We start from the raw sequence: 19,121 nt of genomic DNA on the forward strand, positions 1-19,121 counted from the left end.
AACCCCCCATATCAATCAATCAAATAGCTGAACTCCTGTAGGCGGAGCGAGTGGCGCCCAGAAAACAGTGGCGCCACTCTGCTACCTAAAGGTCGCAAAGGTAGCATATACAGCAACTCTAGAGAAAACTGTATTGCTGCGCCGTCTAGTGTTACGTGGCGCGCTGTCGAGGCTACCGTACGCGGCCTCGGTGATTGGCAGCGACGCGTTTAGACAACGCGCCGCTGCTGGATCTGATCTCGAAAGGTGTGGCCGATAATCTCAACACCATGATGCACGTCATGGTAGGTGGCGCAGCAGTGTAGTTTTTTGTGCGTCCCTTCGCTGCAAAGTACCAGTCCTCAACCTCGTTATGTAAAGAAAAAAAAATAAATCTAGTTTTTGGTTCACCAAGTATTACGGCTTGGTGGCGTTAGCCACCGCCCGATCTAAAGGGTACAGCCATATTCATCCATCCATCCATCCATCCATCCATTCATCCATCCATTCATTCATTCATTCAATCATCCGTAAAGCCCCTTCATCGGGTTTAGTTTTCCGCCGCTCCGCAATGCGCTGCACATCCCGCAAACTTTCGCTAGAGTCACAGCCGCCTAGATTTCTCTTGCCTGCCGGATTATCGGCGGTCACTTGGGAAACGGCCGTCGTCGGAACTGCAATCATGACGCTACTTAAGTAGGGTTTTCTTCAAATAAGTTTTTTTTTTACGTTTTAAAGCTTCTATGCAACAAAAATAACGTAAAAAGTTTTTAGAAGACGTAAACGTACTTATATATAATTCTACGTAAGTGACGCCACCATAGATAACGGGTGTTTCGCGCTCATTCAGCAGGCAACCTCTTCAATAAGGCATAGCCTTCAAAATAGGCAAACGCCAAAGTTGCTGGTCTCAAACGCCAAGTACAAAGACCCTCAGCCCTATGCAGGTGGCGTCGCCATAGATACGGGCGTTTCGCGCTCATCCGACGGGTTAAAAAAATATAGGAGGCTATGCTAGAGTTTACTAGAAGTGTTGAGTGGCGTGACCGCGCCTCGCCGCCTGATGCCTTCCGCGTTGCCCGTAGCAGCGGTGCTGCAGTCGAATAGTACTGACAGAGCCGCGCGCAGGAACTGCTATGCGCTTCGGCTTCTCCGGTGCGCTTTTTTGATGCAGATTTCTTCGTACCTGCCATTCATGCATGTCTAGCACATGATGCATAGCCCTTGAAGTATGACACGCCAATCTACTGAATTTGAGCTCCATAAGAGCCCTTGTGAGAGATCGAAAATAATTCAAAAAGTGTGTGTCTTATACTGATTTCTTCTCTGAACTCTTTCTTTGTTGGTTAGGCGTCTACAATAATCAGAACTGAGCTGATTTATTGGAAGTTAGCTGTGCTCAGAAAGCTTTGAGATTAAAAAACAAGTACTGTGTCACACGCACGCAGAACCAGAAAGCCACGAGGAAAGAGGAGCCCCGCCGTGGTGGTCTAGTGGCTAAGGTACTCGGCTGCTGACCCGCAGTTCGCGGGTTCGATTCCCGGCTGCGGCGGCTGCATTTCCGATGGAGGCGGAAATGCTGTAGGCCTGTGTGCTCAGATTTGGGCGCACGTTAAAGAACCCCAGGTGGTCGAAATTTCCGGAGCCCTCCTCTACGGCGTCTCTCATAAATATGGTGGTTTTGGGACGTTAAACCCCACAAATCAGTCAAAATCAAAGAGGAGAGAGGAAGGGAATCTGAACCACCTACACCACGATATGTTTTCGTAATTTAACTTTTCAGTGTATTCTAAAATATATACACGTATTCACAGCGACCACCAATTGCTAAAGCTAGTCGTTCTGCTGCACCTACCCCACCCCCCTCAAAAAAAAAAAAAAAAAAATCCTGGGTATAGTCCTGCGCCGAACATTTATAGTTGGCGAAGCTGAATATAGCGTGTCGCTGTACTTGCGTGACGCACTGTAAATTTCACCTTTTCGAGAGTATGAGGCCTCAAAACTAGTTCAAAAGTCTAACGTAGTTTGACAGAAAATGCACGACGTAAAAATAGCGGCTATTCAAGGGGCATTGCGTGGATATTGTTAAGGGGGCGATGACGTGTGACATAAGTGTGTGTGTGTTTACTGTGTACATATACGAGTTATATTTCTCAAAACAAAATGCACCAACACCTGCCTACACTTTTGGCACTTAATAAAAAAAACTACACATATAATACTAAACGTCGTCATAAATTTTCTCGCTTGCAACGGCGTTAGCTCAATACAATATTAGGAAAGCAGCACAATTTAAGCTGTCGATACAAAATGAAAACTGCATGGTTACAGTGAATTTACGCAGAGTAACAGACGGGCTATGGTTACTATACAACTGGCACTCTGATATGTTTATATAAGATAACCCCCTTCGCATAGAGTTCTTGACTAGGAGGTACAGGCGTTTTTTCAGCTCGGCCTCCCGGAGCTTGCATAAAAGAAGCAAAGTGAGCGCGAAAGCACGTGGTTAAGACAAGAAAGCCTTTCAGAAAGCATTATCTTCCGCAAAATAGGCATGATAAAACTAAGTCGTCGCCGATATAAATGTTGTGACAACATTACGTATAACCGGGTTTCTCACGAAACAATCCAGCGCATGGGGAGGGACTCGTGTGTTGAGAATTATGCTTAAGGGACTCGTGTGTTGAGAATTATTCCAAGCCTCTTAATACTTTGTGCCTCATGGCCTTATCCTGGTTTTCTAAAAAAACTTGTTGTTAGGCTAGTTGGCAGGGCGCTCTGTGTGTTTGATGCATGGGCGTGTGCGTGTGTGAGTGATCGTGTCAAGTTTTCGCGCTCCATTTAACTTTTCGAAATATCCTGATTTTCGCTCGTAAAAACGCCGGATTTTTTTTTCCTACGCAACCAAAAGCTATACTGCAAGCACCCTGCTGCTAAAAAAAAATATCTCTGGTGATCAAAATTAATTGGGGAACCTTCGCTACGGCGTTCCCGACAGTAATAATCCGGTTTAGCTCGTTAAAAGTGAGCAGATAATTACTGTTACATCGTAGAGCCGCTATGGACGACGCCTGCTACTACTCTTTACGGCGAGGTGCCCCCCCCCCCCCTCCTTCCCGCTTGAAATTAAGTTTTGCATGTGTATTACAAACGCCCGCACGAACGTACTCGAAATGTGGTTGAACCCCTCCTCCCCGAAAAAAAAAAAAAAGAAAATCCTGGCTACGTTGCTTTCACAGCCCTTTGGGTATGCATGCATGCCTACATGACTTCGATGATGCGGATACTGTGTGCATCTCGTATCCCTGCTCTCGAACCTTCTGTAAGGAGTCTCCTGTACCTGAAAGTTTCCTCACGCCGAAAACACGGGGCTGTGAGAGCTTCTGTCACATGCTTTACCCACCTGCCTTTGTATACTATAGCGCTTGGACGCGTTCTGTAATCGGGGGAAGACATTTTCGAACAGCACCATTGTAAGCGCCTTTGGGCGGTCGCTGGCATATATAGACGTTTGAACACTGTTTTCCCCTACTTCCCGCAGGATGCGTTGACAGCGTGGTCGCCCTTGATCACGTTTTGGAGTCACTGACGCCTTTCCATTTATCTGATGCTAATCGAGGATGCCAAAGACGTGATGATGATGACATTGTATCCATGTCGCTCACTGTTTCCAAACGATGACACAGCTCTGTGTGCCTACTTTTGCCTCTTCGTACTTCCTTGCAGACGGGCAAGACCAACTATATAGACCACGTTGAGTTTTCCGTGCGTTCGTTGTTTGATTGTAGTTTGTTGGTGGACTAGTGAGGTACTTATGAAGCACGGGCCAAATTTGAACGAAATAGCAGATCTCGCTATGTATTTGCTTCTCCGGGGAGAAACTCAATTCTCGGAAAAATGCCCTCTCCGTTTCGCTGAAAGGTGCGGCGTATAATCATCCCGTGTACAGCACGAATCTTTATACTGTAATACATCATCACGTTCACTTTCCTGCACGAGCTAGCGTATACACAACACACGTTTTTAGACGGGGTCGGACTCTCTCGCCGTGGCGATAAGTGTATGCGGAAGTGATGGGTCCGTGCGACTTTCTGCCGCAACTCTCTGTTCGCGTTTTTTTGTTTGTTTGTTTGTTTCTTTTTCGTCTTTCTGCGAGAGGTCGGAGATGGCTGCCACCGCGGAGGGTGCCCCCCGAGAAAGCGCCGCACAGCGGCGGCGGCTAGAGTGACGGAAGCGCACTTCCGCGTCGTCGTCTTCCCGGTCGAGTGCGGGACCCCCCGACTGCCGCGCCTGGATTCATTATCGCGCGCCGCTATTTTCGAGGGCCTCCCGGTGCGCGGCGCCAGCCGCGACCACTCTTTTTCGGGAACGCTCTGGCTGCTGCAGCCGCGCCACTGGCACCGATGTGTACGGCGCGTCTCCACGCCGCGTTGTGCAGCTTCACATTTATTAAAATGGGCAACCCTGCTCCCTGTGGCGATACTAACATAACGTAACCTAAGGATGTCCCTCTCGCAAACGTCCCCCCCCCCCCCTTTCCTGCCGTGAAAGGACTCGCAAAGTACCGCGCGCTAATGCTGAATGCAGCACGCTCGAAAATGAGGACACTTCCCTGATGATGTACATCCGGAAATGCCTTTTTTTTTTCCTTTTCTGACGAATCTTTTTCGGAGTTGTTTGATGAATCTGGAGTTGCGGTGCGTTAATCTCCGCGTGGCGTAGTTTTTCTTTCTGCCCGCCGCACTGGTTCATGGTATATATATATATATATATATATATATATATATATATATATATATATATATATATATATATATATATATATATATATATATATATATATATATATATATATATATATATATATATATATATATATACCTCGACGTCCCTCTTTGTGCGCAATGGCTGTTTTGGGCATTTGATCGAGAACACTATACTTGCGCGACACGTTGCATTTTATGCGTGGTGCGTTCACAATGTCTGCAAGTCTCTGGTTGCATGGTGCAGGTGACGCTGCCGTGTGTGTTAGTGGATGTCCTGCGGTGGTGTCCCGCAGCACTCATTTTGCCTCGCAGTTATCTTCCCCTAAAACAAGAGACGTCTCAGCTGTGTTTGTACGGCCATTCCAAAAAGATATATAACCATGTCACCTATAATACAGTTTAACACACCTCGTAGCGAGCTTCACTGTAGCGGTGCGTTCTGTCCGTGTCGCTTTTGTAACGCCATCCTTGTACGTATACCCCTGTCTGACGAAGTTTCTGTTACCGAACCACGCACTTTTGTTTTTCGCGCCAGCTAGTTAAATCAACAAGAAATACGATTCATCGGCGGACGTCGACATTCCAAGCAAGATTGCCGCCCATGCAGCGTGCTAATCGTTTAAAATCGTCAGGTGGTGGTGGTATAGCAAAAATGTTTAGTCTGGTCCGAAAGGGGCGCGCTGTGTTATTCGCGGCTTGACGGGGAAGGCGCCATTAAAGAAGTCTACCGAGCCAGAAGATCAGTGTACTTTAGGCGGGCAATCACACAGCTTGTGTTCTAGCCGCCGTAGCGTTGGCACTGTGCGACAGGCTTTCTATCGGTAGAGCTTGGGATAGGGTTCCTAGGACTATGGCGTCTATTTCTGCAATGCGCCCCGCCGCGGTGGTCTTGTGGCTAAGGTACTCTACTGCTGACCCGCAGTTCGTGGCATCGAATCCCGGCTGCGGCTGCTGCATTCTCGATGGAGGCGGAAATGTTGTAGACCCGTGTGCTCAGATTTGGGTGCACGTTAAAGAACCCCAGGTGGTCGAAATTTCTGGAGCCCTCCACTACACGGCGTCTCTCATAATCGTGTGGTGACTTTAGGATGTTGGGATCCCACATATCAATTAATATTTCTGCAGTGTCTGGACACGGAAGAGTAACATGCTCTCGTGTGTCGAAGGCAGCTATGTGCAGTGCGGTGTCTAAGACAGAACGTGTCACATTGAGCTTAAAGGGACACAAAAGTGAAGCAGTGACTTCGTTTAGATTGATAAACTGTAGAGAACTCTAATGTCTCAAGTTTCGCCATCACAAGTTCGCTGTTAGAAGAGGAAACAAGGTTGCAGTTTCATTTTCAGATTTCGTGCTGAAATCTCGCGCACGTGACGTCACTGATTTCAATATGTATTTTTCGCATGTTCGCGACACTGGCCCAGTAAAGTTTTTTTTTTAATTTCGTACGTTAGGTTTATGCAGGGGTATACAACATCTGCGCCTGTTGCGCCAATTTTATACTATTTCCAATCTTTGCTGAAACTAGCTGAAATTGCGCCATGTTGCGCCAAAATGTCTGACGAGCTTTAGAGTTTTTTTCATTTGCGCTAATTTCAGCGAGGAGTGAAGGCCGCTTTGGCCATGTACACTTTAGACACCATCAACTACTCTAATTCAGGCGCGCAGACCCTAAATCAGTTGATTTATGAGTATGATTCTATACCCCCTACCATCATGGTACGGGGTATAGAATTACATGGAGACAAAGGATTATGGCTTACTTACAGCAACCGGCATGCACATGCGAATTCATTAACATTACACACCAATGTACGACAGTGAGCTTAGTAAAGCACAGAAGCATTCGGGATATGCACGGTTTATATTTGAAATAAATATGCAACTTACCTGCATGAAAGATCGATCACTGAGATACAAGGTGGGCCTCGATCTGCACTCACGAAATCAAGACACTACATAGCATAGCACCAGGAACAGCTCAAATGGGATGATAGTCACTTGTTAGACTTTCCACAGATGTAACTGACCCAAGAATAAACTATTACATGCTCATGTCACACAAATTCGAGAGTAAACTTGCAAATAACACACCGAACATACAAATGCAAAGACAGACAAGTGACGACAAGAGCACATGTGTTGTACTAAACTACGACGCTAAGAAGTCATAATAATTTATATGTTATATAAGACTTTTATTTCTTATGCTTTTACCAGTAAATAGATAATAAAACTTTTTATTGTATAGTATTTTTATTAAGTAGCTAACTATTCAGTATTAGTTTGAAAAAAAACGCGAATAATAGGTACGAGACTAATGCTACCGAGGAGTAGCTGGTACCAGTACAGCCAGCAGGCAGTTTGCTGGGACCACCAGCAGGTCAGTAGGCAGTGTACTGGTCCCAGTAAAGAGCCAGTAGGCACCCTGCTGGAACCAATAAAACCAGCAGGTAGCTTGCTGGGACCATCAGCAAGCTAGTAGGCAGCGTGCTGGTCCCAATAAAGAACCGGTAGGCACCTTGCTGGAACCAGCAGAAAACCAGTAGGCACACTGCTGGAACCAGTACAACCAGCAAGAAACCAGCGGCCTAACTGCTGGTTCCACCAAAAACCAACTCCCAGCAGGGAACCAGCAGAAAACTTTCACCTGAGAAGGATTTGACAGGCACTGCAAGTGTTAATGACGACTTCATCATTGCTTGCACTGGCGGTGGTTCAGAATACTGCTTTTATTGAAATAGCGGTGCTTATGAAGTGGTTCTTATGAGCACTGCGCACGATTTGTTGAATGGTTTGCGCATATCTTTGTTTTACAGAAATAAGCCTTCTTTGTTGTATCTGGTTGAAGTTTGGAATTTTGGGGAAAAAAATATCTATTTTTTCATATTCTGCTCTGAATTTGAATTTTCGTGCTCCAAAAGCAACATTTTGCTCCTCCAAAAATTGTTCCAAATCCTTCATTTGTTGCACCTCTGTATATGGCCGCATTAGATGACAATGTACGATATTTAAACCAATTGGGAGCTACGTAGGACACAGTAGACACCATTAAAATCTACGACATCATGGTGTTTGGTGTGGCCAGGAATCTCAAGTTGGCATCTCTACCCGCATTTTCTTTTCGCGCGTTTGCTTTGCTAGCTTATACACCAAGTGTCGTGTCACTGTTATAGTGGTGTTTTCAGAATTGTGAAATTGTACTTTACCAATACGCAAAACATAGTTTTGCTCTCTGGTGTGCCTTTTAAGCATGCACACCAAAGGAAATACCATTCAGCCCTGTAGGGGTGACTGCACCGTGAAAGCAGACTTTTTTTTTTCTTTTTTTGCTAGCCATATAGAACTGCCAGGTTCCATCCGCCTTTATTTGTTGATTTATTTCAGAAATACTGCCAGCCTCTCACATGAGGCCATAGGCAGGCAGGGGTTGGCGATACAAAGAAGGTAGCATATAGAAATGCAACAAAAAGAAAACATACCATGCGTAGCTACAACATTGAGAAAAAGTGAAACGCCAGTACTTACACAATGATTTTCGCGTGCATGCACGAAAAAAAAAGAAAATCAAGAAAGCAACACATTAGCAATGACGACAAAGATCTGCTCATAAAAACAATAAAAAATGAAGAAAGGAATTGTCATATTCTGGGGCAGAAAATCAGCAATGAGTCAGATTACAAAGCCCTGAACACAAGCATACCATGATAATATCTCAAGAAATAATACAGGGCAAGGGGAAAAGATGAGTCATGTGGGATGCCGGTGTCTAAGTTTTTCTATGAACGACTGAATACTTTTGCACTTACTTTCTTTGTATACAGCTTAACGAACTTTTCTCTGTTTTGTATAGGCTCGCTTACCATCAGGTGTCACATATCATATATACACGTCTCTGAAGTGCGCAATCATTAAAATGGTCTGAACCTGGGCTTGTTGGACGGCTATTATCCTGTTTGGCTTTCTCGTCTCGCTCATTTTGTGCTGTTTGCCATACTTTTCTATAACGCAGAAATTCTTTTTTTTTGTGATAGATACTTTTTAATTAAGAAAGGGAAAGAAGACACCCACGCGTTTGTAGCACGAAGCCACCAGAAAGTACGAACGCATTTCCTCGAGGCATTGGGTCTCGGGTTCGAACCCTGGACTAGGACGAATTTTTCGGCAACTAAGAAGCTTTTTTTTAATGAGAAATCTGTACAGATTTCCTTGTGGCTTCATGCTACAAACTCATCTCCCAGCCTTTCGTGTGAACTCATCTGATGTTAATCGGTGCTATGACTTGAGCATGTTATAAAACACCTTATATGTCCGCATGCACTGCATTCGTCACAGTGAATGAGGCATGCATAAGCAAGTAGTAACATGAAGAAAGTGCCCATCAGGACTGTAGTGTCACAACCATAAAAAGGAAAAGTACATTTAAGGGCTTGTTTTCTTTGTTAGACAATAGTAATTAGATCGAACAGGTGATCATGCCGAACAAAAAAGTACACTTAAGGGCTTGTTTTACTTGTTAGACACAATATTAATGAGATATAATGAACAATAATGCTGAATGGCATGATTATCTGTTAGATATCATTAATATTGTGTCTAACAATGAAAACAAGCCCTTAAATGTACTTCCTTCCTTCATTCATAGTGAGAGACTCGTTCTGATAGACTTGGTACCTTTAGGTAGTATACGAGAAATTATTGGTCAGCTGCCCAACTCATAAACTCACAAACTATGCGACACCAAACAGACACAAAAAAGTGTTCCACACTCGCCATCATGGCCACTGGCCATGCTCCCACATTTAATTTACATATACCCCATTAAGTGGATGGGGAGATGGCTGCCGTGGTAGCTCAGTTCGTAGAGTACCGGACATGTTATTCGAAGGTTGCAAGTTCGGTCCCTGCCCACGGCAGGTTATCTTTTTGTCCGTTTCTTCACATTTACATTACAAAACCAAATCACGGCATATTGTAAAACGAAGGACATTTAACAAGCTTAGCAATGTGGGCAGGAAAAAAAAATTTAAAACAAAACATGAGTGCGTGGGTACCAATCAGCAGACATTGATTCACGAAATGTGCCTGGAGAATGTACCCATATTTTGTAAAGTCCTGCAATGTTGATTGTGATAAATGGTGGTGGGAACGTGTTTGCTGTAAGAAATATCTGAATATGCACCTCTCTTACAACTACCCCCCCCCCCCCCCCCCCCCCCAGAGCTCCAGGAATGACACAGATGAATAATGCACATACCACGTGGACTCAGTGCCGAAAGAATGACTGACATATGTCATGGTATTTGAGCACAGGCTCTTCTCAATTAATGCAATGTGCAGGGTTCACTAATGATGTTAGTATAACAATGCAAAATACCATGCGCTCCACTAAAAGCATTTGTTCTTTCCTTTAAACACATCTAACAGAAAAGTACATTGTTTATTCAGATGTATTTATTACTTGCCCAACAGGACATATTCCTTAACTAGAAACCAATGACAGCACATACGATTCTTAATGCAAAACCAACACCACCTTGGGCCTCTCTGACATGTAAACTTTCTGCTATTTTTCTTCATATTACATTTCCTATTCAATTGCATACTGCTTCAAATTTTTTATCAGGCTAGCTTATTACACCACTAATTAGATTGGTAATACAATATTGTTTACTAAAGGCTCAATACCTCATTAAAGTTGTGCTGTTTAATATATAACAGCTTCTGGATGCAGGCCACAAGATCATTGAAGTTGCTTCAGTAAGCTATCACCATCTGTTATTACAATATAAGCATCTGTTTTCAAAGTAGGTAATAAGTTATACGGATGCTATAGCAATTTTTCTGACAAAAAAAAAAATGTTGACAATTTTTGAACAAAATGAACCAAGATGATTAACGGGTCGGGTAAGCTCTCCATCGAATAAATTACGATACATTTGACATTACTTCGCACTAACCAGTGTCTTAAGGAACATGTATATGAAGGTGGGGGGGGGGGGGGGGGGGAGTCAAAATATGCATTACTCATGTCTTGCTTTTTAAAAGGCATTTGTATGTTACACAGATAACAAGGTGCTCTATAATTATCATGGCATGATGAACAATCAGTATGCATTAAGAATGCTTCCAGATTTCATGTATTTATGTCACCCGTAATGAATTGGACGATATTATTTCAGGAGAGACAAGTTGGCATGAGCACTACAATAAGAGAGCCGAGCTAGTTTTGCTTTCCTGTTAAGAGACAGGGCATGCAAACATGGACACCAGAGAGAAATGAAGGTGCGCAAATGCTGACTAACTGAAAACATGCACAGCAGCAGAAAAGAAAGCAGACATTCGAACTTGCCTGCACATATCTCATGTGTTCGTATTTGCATGTCACATATTTTAACTTTGCACTTGTGATAACTATAAACCAGTGATAAAGATTTTAACGTACGCATTTTCATTTCAGTTCAGGCACTTAGTCATATCTCTATTGCTTCAGTGCTAAAATGCTGCTTAAGTATTCTTTCCTAAGAACTATGGAATACGAAAGCATTTGTTATGAAACGTTTGTAGATAAACTTCAAGTAATTCATGACTTCCAACCTTTCTTGGGAGCCCTTACCAGGTAAAATGTTAAGCATTAAGCTAAGGGCATTTTAATAAAGAAAGAAAGCTTTCCTAAGTCTAATTTACACTGCTATATTCACATACACACATAAATTTACTGAAGAAATTGTTTCTAAGTTGTCCTATGTCTTAATAGATATTGTCAATAGTTGTCCTATGTCTCAAAAGACAACTTACTTTTCAGCTACTCTAAGGTCAGATAGCGTATATTCAAGTGCAGAATCATGTACTTTGTCTTTTTGTAAATCCCGTGCTCTAATTACAAAAGTGTATCTGCCGTGGTTGCTAAATAACTGAGATATTTTTATGAGTAGGACCAGTTCATCTGGTATTACCCTTGTTGTGAATAATGGTGGGTGGTGGGCAAAGCAATACAAAGGAGTCCCGAAACGAACTAATTTTGAACAAGTGTGTTTGCTGTAAGCAGATGAAAAATACATTTAATTAATTACAATAAAAACTTAAGTGTGAAGTCATCATTTACTGCAATAGGGGAAAAAGTTTTGAAAAACACTCGAGGGGGGTGGGTGGGGTGGCGGGCTTCGTGTTACATCACAGTATGTTCTCCAATTTAATGTTAAATAGAATTTCCAGTGGAGTGTCCTGGCTCTCTTCTGCAAATGAAAATAGGAGCAAGACAAAGGCAATTAATTAAAGGAAAACAGCAGACTGCAGGGTCTTTCTAAGCTTTCATAGCACCAAAAAACTTTGTAAAATATTCCTCTTTGAGCATCTTTCAACAAAAGCAAATTTATTTTTTCATGTCATTGATGGCAGTAACTTCCACGCTACTTAGCCAATAAACAATGATTAAAAGAAAAGGAACTTGTTTCCTTCTGAATAATTTTTATTAACAAGTAAACCCCTCCACGCAAAGTGGCAGACATGGCAACTTGTAGTTTCAAAAACTTCATGAGGCAAGGCTTACAGCAGTCGTTATACTAGTGTCAATGATCAATACCAGTGTATCACTTTATCAAACTTTAAATGCGGGCTGTAAATCATACCTTAATATTATAAATACGTGTTCACTTTGACTGTGCAATAGTTTCATAGTTAACTAGTACACTAGGGTCACACACGGCATAGGACCCTTCAGGTTGGTTCAACAGAAAGCAGCAGGTTCGAACCAACTGTGTAATGAGCTTAGAGATAACAGCAGGCAGTGAGCTATGGTAACATAAACAAAGTATAAGCCCTTGAGAGGTCTATTTCTATTGGTACTTCTTGTTGAACTGACAAAATATAAAAATGTGGTTGAAAAAAAAACCACCATGAAAAAAAATCTCTCGCACAAGAACAAGTGGGCTAAAGATGACAGGCCTGTGTGGATGACGTAGCACAATCACAGCATAACCAGGAGGAGTGACCTTCCATAGAGCCTTCAGTAAACTCTCATGGGATGCCTACTGCAGGTACACCAGCTAGGTATTCACAACACCAATCGCCATCATTTTGCATAATAACAAAGCACCCAGTGTGCATTGTAAGGCGTTTACGTAGCTTGCACTCTTCATTGATGCTGCGGCCAATGATGATGAGAATGGTGAATTATGGTTCAGCCCTTCATAACGAGTGGGAAGCTTTCGACCATCCACTCATAAATTAGTTCACATGAAGTGAATTCTTGTGGAAATCTACCCTTCTTACAAGCAATTAATGTGATTCGTCACCTAGCATGATGCCTGCAAAGGGTGTTTTTGCTAAGAATATTCAAGCACTTCCACCATTTTATGGGAAGATGAATGATCACCATCTGAATTCGGGCTTAGATTGCTCCCACGCTGAGCTTCCTGTCTCAGTAAGGATGACAGCTGGAGATATTAGTGCCACTAAAACTGGCTACTGTGAGCTCATAACTTAAACTGCAAAACGTTTTTCTTTTGTGTAAAGAAATCATATGGCCCTACCTATGAAGAACAGCTGTGTGATATGATTGTACGCTTATCATGAAAGAAATCACACACTTGGACAGTGATTACAGCATAGTTTCTAGCAAAAGCACATAACCTTAGGCCAAATTAGTCATTTGCTGGAACCAAGTTAGGCCTTGGGGTCATTCTTAAATTCTGTACCTTTGAGCAACATTGAGCCTCGCATTGTACGCTATGACCTTCCTGCACGAGTTTAAATTGACAACTTCCTCACGACCAAGACAGAGCAGTAGGTTTTAAGAGGCTTGCTGGATCTGATAAGACTTGACAGAATTAGAGCTGGCTGCTGTCTCTGCAATTGTGCACAATACACCCATTTAACTTTTTCCATGGTTCACGATGAGGGCATGTCAGTTTTAATTCATCTTAGCTGGATACTCTCTTCAATTGGGATGCACTCTTGAAATTATGAAGCCTTTTAAATTATAAAGTTATAAAAGTCCTAACTTTTTTAAAACCTTGGGTATGGAGCATCACTTGGATGTTCCTTTGAATCTCCCACCATTTTACTGATTAATTTTGTAACTCGTTCTTGAACTGTGTTCACTACTGCGGCACACTTCTCATCCTTTTCTTTAGTCTTTAAGTGACGCAAGTGTATTCTGGATGAGAGACAGGTTTTTTTGACACTCTGCATGCAAACTTGAAATTCAGATTTTATGTAATGCCTTGATTTCTTTGGCAGTATTTAAGATTTTCCATGGAAAATTGCTATTAGGCCCTGGATTTTCTTCATCACCCTTCATAATTAACAATAAGAGAATTATGCAATAGACCAGGCAAGGCATGGCGAAACCCTAAGGCATGCATAGCTCGTCTTAAAACACTTTGCATAATCATATTTTGCACCAACCTGTGCACAGAAGAGCACAGAATTCAGCATAGTGCGCCTGGCAGTGCCACTGAAGGTGCTGGAGCAGTGTAGAAATTTTGGCTAGTTGGTGTGGGTTCATCTTGGTCAAGCTGCATGTTGGGTCAGGACACTGAAAAAGTGATAAACAAAAGCAATACAAAGGAGCACAGTCAGAAATTTTTATGAGACACCATTCTGTTATGTGAGGAGTGATTGCATTAACTACAGAAATAAGTATGCATATGTAGTTAGAACATGTCGCATGAGTTCAGTAACTTTAGAAAATTTTAGATTTCTATTTCTTCCTACTTCTATCGAATTTATGCAGGTCACTGAAGTTTTATTTATCATACTATACGGATCGCATATATAAACAATACCAGCCACTACAGTGGCCTGAAGATTTTGCTGCTGCAGCACAGTGAAATACTACCCTTGTATATCGATCCTGCTTCTTTGGCATGAGTGCAAGTTAAAAAAAAAACTGTCCAAATAAAATGCAAAGCCGAGCCTTTCAATTTAGCGACTATCATGTTGCATATTATTGGAATTTACTATATACTGATTCTTCTTTAAGTGCAAAAGAACCAAAAGCTTAATGAGTCTGTTCATAAAGTACAACAGCACGTACTTCTCCATGTAACTCATATTCCTAGGTTCTTCCTGATAGTAAACGTAATATGCATGAAAAATTTATGCCTCTGGAAACGTCGGGGAAAGTTGTACTGATTAGCAAATGAAATGTGTATCACAAGGAAATGCCAAGAATCCTGATGCCAAGACTATACAGAAATCTGGGGCTGTCAGCAAGAAACTGAGAAGCTGTGGGTTAACCTCACTTTTTGTGGCATCATATAGAAATGTGCATGCATATATTTATTTTGTTAAATATGATAAACTACTCACACCTAGAGACCTAAAATGTGTGTTTGAAAATGTACGACCGTCAAATGCTAAAAAAGGCTGATTTTCTGCTCAAAACTGAAGTTTTAGCTGCTCGGGATTGTGTGCCAAATTGCTTAGAATTGATTGCATCACCAAGTGCACCATAAATCCCACCATTTGAAATGACCTCATGCTGGGCACGGGCCCGTTCGTAATTTCATCTGCAGCAGTGCCCATATTTAAAAGGATCTGCTTGTCGAGCTGTTTCAATGCCAGACTAGTTCATTTCTATTGAGTGCACCTGATTGTTCATCTTGGGTCTTGGGCCTTCCATATACTTTTCATGAATCTTCGTTGTACAGTAAATCTTTTCTGTTTGCTTTAACCAACCGTGATTTTTAGTATTTACTTGTCATGCCCAAGGGCATTAAGATACTGTATATGTCAATTTTTGACATGCAATCTCACACTGCTTGCTGTGATTTCTCTGCTCATATCTTTTTACCTTGTTTATGATCAACCAGCTGCGTAATTGTATTCCATGCTTGCTTTTGATTAACCAGCTATGTAATTCAACAATTATTTTGCCGTGTGCAGTACCGAGTGCTGTCACATGCAGCACTAAAGTTCCGTATGCAGTAATTTCTCAGATGTATTCACATGTTGTTTTATTTATTTTTACATAGTTTTAAATTCACTCATGCTCATGACCAGCAGTGTGTACGAGATAACTAAAAAAACAGATTAACCAAAAAATAAATTAGATGTTCAGGCTCAAGTCTGTGCTTACCAAGTGGTATCGTAAGCCTAGTGCTACCTCTAAGGCAACACTAATATTCATGAACAACTTCTAGGGGGAGTTCATGCTTGCTGAATAACATATCATTAAAAAAATCACTAGGAGGAAGATCAAAACTAACTAAGCTGTGGACAAACTGTAAAGAAAGCTACATTGGGTGAACTATGCATTCGCATTAACTGGATGAGGAAAGAGACTATTTCAGCAAAAGGTACTGATTGATTGATTGATTGATTGATTGATTGATATGTGAGGTTTAATGTCCAAAACCACCATATGATAATGAGAAACGTCATAGTGGAGGGCTCCGGAAATTTTGACCACCTGTGGTTCTTTAACGTGCGGCAAAATCTGAGCACACGTGCCTATAGCCTTTTCGCCTCCATCGACAATGCAGCCGCCGCAGCCGAGATTCGATCCTGCAACCTGCGGGTCAGCAGCTGAGTGCTTTAGCCACTAGGACCACCACGGTGAGGCTTGAGCAAAGAGTAGGAGGACATATATTTCTGAAAATGGCATTCTAGTGCACTTTCATGGCATCTGTGCAAGGTATCAGAACACACAATTTGCTCCAAATTTAACACCTCTTCACATATTTTGGTGTTTCAATCCTGCTTCCCGTAAAAGATCATCCAAGTTTGTCTGCTGCATGGTATGTTAAATTGAGAACAGAAGGGTCATTTTAATGGGATCATCACATTATGTCTCTCTTGGATAACATGGAATGTGAAGTACCCTTCTTTCACATGATAATTTCTTTCAAAACATGTCACAGTCTAGGAAACCTATTTGTAGTTAACGAGTTTGTGGACTAATTGCTTTTGAAGCACAGAGAAGTGATAAATGGCACGAAAAGCCACAGGCAAAAGGAGACAGGCGTGTGCAGTGACTCACAAATTAAATTTTCAGAAGTGCATGAAATATAAGTCGGTTCATTTTTTAATGAGTGAACACGTCTGTCTCCTTCTGTTTGTTTTCATACTGTGTATTCTTTCACTAATATCTTGCTAGTTCTAAGTTACTTGCAAAGCAAATTTATTGCAGCTCATTTGTCTATATTTGTATCAACAACACTTTTGTGTAGTATATGTTCAGTGACAGTAAAAAAAGAAACGCGTACAATATTTCCAATAACTGTGCAAATACTACGTGTATTGTACAACTATGTTTCTGGATTCAGTAGCCACGTTTTTTTGTTTCACAATACAATTTTTTTTTAAATTATTCAGGTTGCATGGACAACAGTGGACACTTGAACTGCATGTTTTATTCAACATGACAGAGATATGCATTAAGTGACATGTACCGTTTCCTGCTTCATACTTCAATTTTTGTTTCAAAACAGCCTAAAACATTTTTGAACGTTAGATTACCCATCAATCTGGGAGGGACAACTGCGCTATCTACTTTTAATTGTGGTAATTAAGGCCCACGCTATGTGCATTTCAGTGTCCTTCTTAAATGCGGAGTTGCATCTGGGGAACGCCTAGGCTCCCACCGCTCTACTCTATTGCTCGAGTTTCATGAGCACATTGTGCGTTAACAGCGCGCAAGCTTGCAGTGCGTTGCGTGATATAAAGAGAAATAAGATGGCAAAGGGCCCCTTGCGCGAATGCGCGGCGTAGCGAGAAACGGCACACCGTTGCAAAACAACCAACATTGAAACAAGTTCGTATCGTCTTTGTTTACGCGCGGAGCACAGAAGATCACAGCGTAAATTTCACAGAGTAGTTCAAGTGGCGCGTCTTCTTCGCCGGCCGGCAGCCCACACGTAATAAATAAAAACAAATCGGAGCACACCAGCTGCGTAAGGACACAACTCGTTTTAAGCGACACTGTCAGCGAAAAGCCCACACGTTTCGGTGCGATTTCTACGGCGTACAGCTTCAACAAGCTTCACCGGCGTACTCCAAAACTAGCGTTATGTTAGCTTCTATGTGCGCCGCCATCTTGCTTAGAAAAACAAAAACAAACCAAAAATGCCGAAGGTGCGTTTAGGTCGTGTGATTGCTATTAAGACAATAGCAGCGGCGCCGCATTTTTCCCACACGTCTTCTGGGATGTGATACGCATGCACCACCGGCCGGAGCAGGCAGGCGCACCTCAAGTTCGTTCTCGGTATACGAGAAAGCAGTTGCGTAAGCAGCGCCGTGGGCAAAGGAACTCGATATGGGAAGTTGATGGTGGCTATATTACGCGCGATGCGCGGGCTTGTAGGTGCACCTGCCTGCAGCCGTTCCTCAGCGTGTAGTCGGTGATGTCATTCCGGCTTGCGCGTCTCCCTTAACGTCTAGCGGACCATATTTCCAGTGTCGCCGCCGCCGCTGCCGCCGCTTGCTTTGTTTGTTTGTTTGTTTGTCGGTCGGAACGGATGCGCCCCGTGACCTGCTTTTTCTTTTTCTCTCCCTCCCCGAAGCGTCATCTCTTTCCAGGCGGCAAGATCGCAGAGTCTGTGCGAAAGGCACCGCACGTGCTCAACTTTCGCTGAACAGCCGCGGGGTATCGCTGATGAGGCAGATGATACCCGATTGCAGCAGTTTTTTTTTTGTTTGACGATCCTCAGAGTGTGCGCCGCATTTTTATTTTTATTTTTCACGTGAAACGGTAGCAGTCTGTCATCATGCAATGCCAAAGAATGGAGGTTTTCTTTTTTTTTTTCTAATTGGGGCAACTGTCCATGGATTGGCGTTCTATATATACTTCCGCCCTCCGTTAATTACCCCCTTCTTTTTCTTTTTTTTTTTCCTGACTTCACGTTGTTTATCTGCAATCCGCAGAAATAGCCATTTCCGGGGCCTTTACCGTGCCTGCACTGTACTTGCGTAGTTAAAAATAACGCCGACGCTAAAATAGGCTCCAATTTGCGGTTGCGCGAAACATACGCCAGGCGCGTGCTGGTAGCAGCATGCCGTACGTGAAATTCGCGGAAGGAAATAAACAACAGAATAGCTTCCGCCAGGCTTTTATCTGCAGTGCTATAATAGAAGGGCGCAGTGCTCTATTTTAAATTCTACATCCGTGCCACTTGAACTGCCGTGATAAACGCGAATATGTGCTATAGGAAATCGCGAGTCACTTTGGAAATGGCGAAAAGCTCGATAATTCGTCCGCAACGAAGCGGAGAGAAAAAGCGTGCGTCCTCAAAACCTTTGCGGGAGCGTTTAGGCTGTGCACCATTTTCCGCGCAGAAAGTATACGGAACTACCACCGTACACCGTCAGGGTCTAAAAAACTTCATTCCTAGTAGGCGCGAGCGTTGGCCGTTATCTGACTTAATAAGATAACT

At 42.7% G+C, this 19,121-nt stretch overlaps 1 protein-coding gene and 1 long non-coding RNA gene across 2 annotated transcripts in view; one reads left to right on the forward strand and one right to left on the reverse strand.

Moving 5' to 3' along the window:
* mura (ring finger protein murashka) overlaps positions 1–19,121 on the forward strand; it is a 195,311-nt gene that overhangs the window by 76,527 nt on the left and 99,663 nt on the right. The window lies entirely within an intron of this gene.
* LOC142774973 (uncharacterized) lies at positions 10,180–18,705 on the reverse strand. The gene is made up of 3 exons (XR_012886602.1): positions 18,063–18,705; positions 14,152–14,281; positions 10,180–11,978 (listed from the first exon to the last, which is right to left on the reverse strand). It is a non-coding gene; the product is annotated as an uncharacterized LOC142774973 (long non-coding RNA).

The sequence above is a fragment of the Rhipicephalus microplus genome, chromosome X (genome assembly GCF_043290135.1).
Source record: "Rhipicephalus microplus isolate Deutch F79 chromosome X, USDA_Rmic, whole genome shotgun sequence".
Taxonomy (NCBI): domain Eukaryota; kingdom Metazoa; phylum Arthropoda; class Arachnida; order Ixodida; family Ixodidae; genus Rhipicephalus; species Rhipicephalus microplus.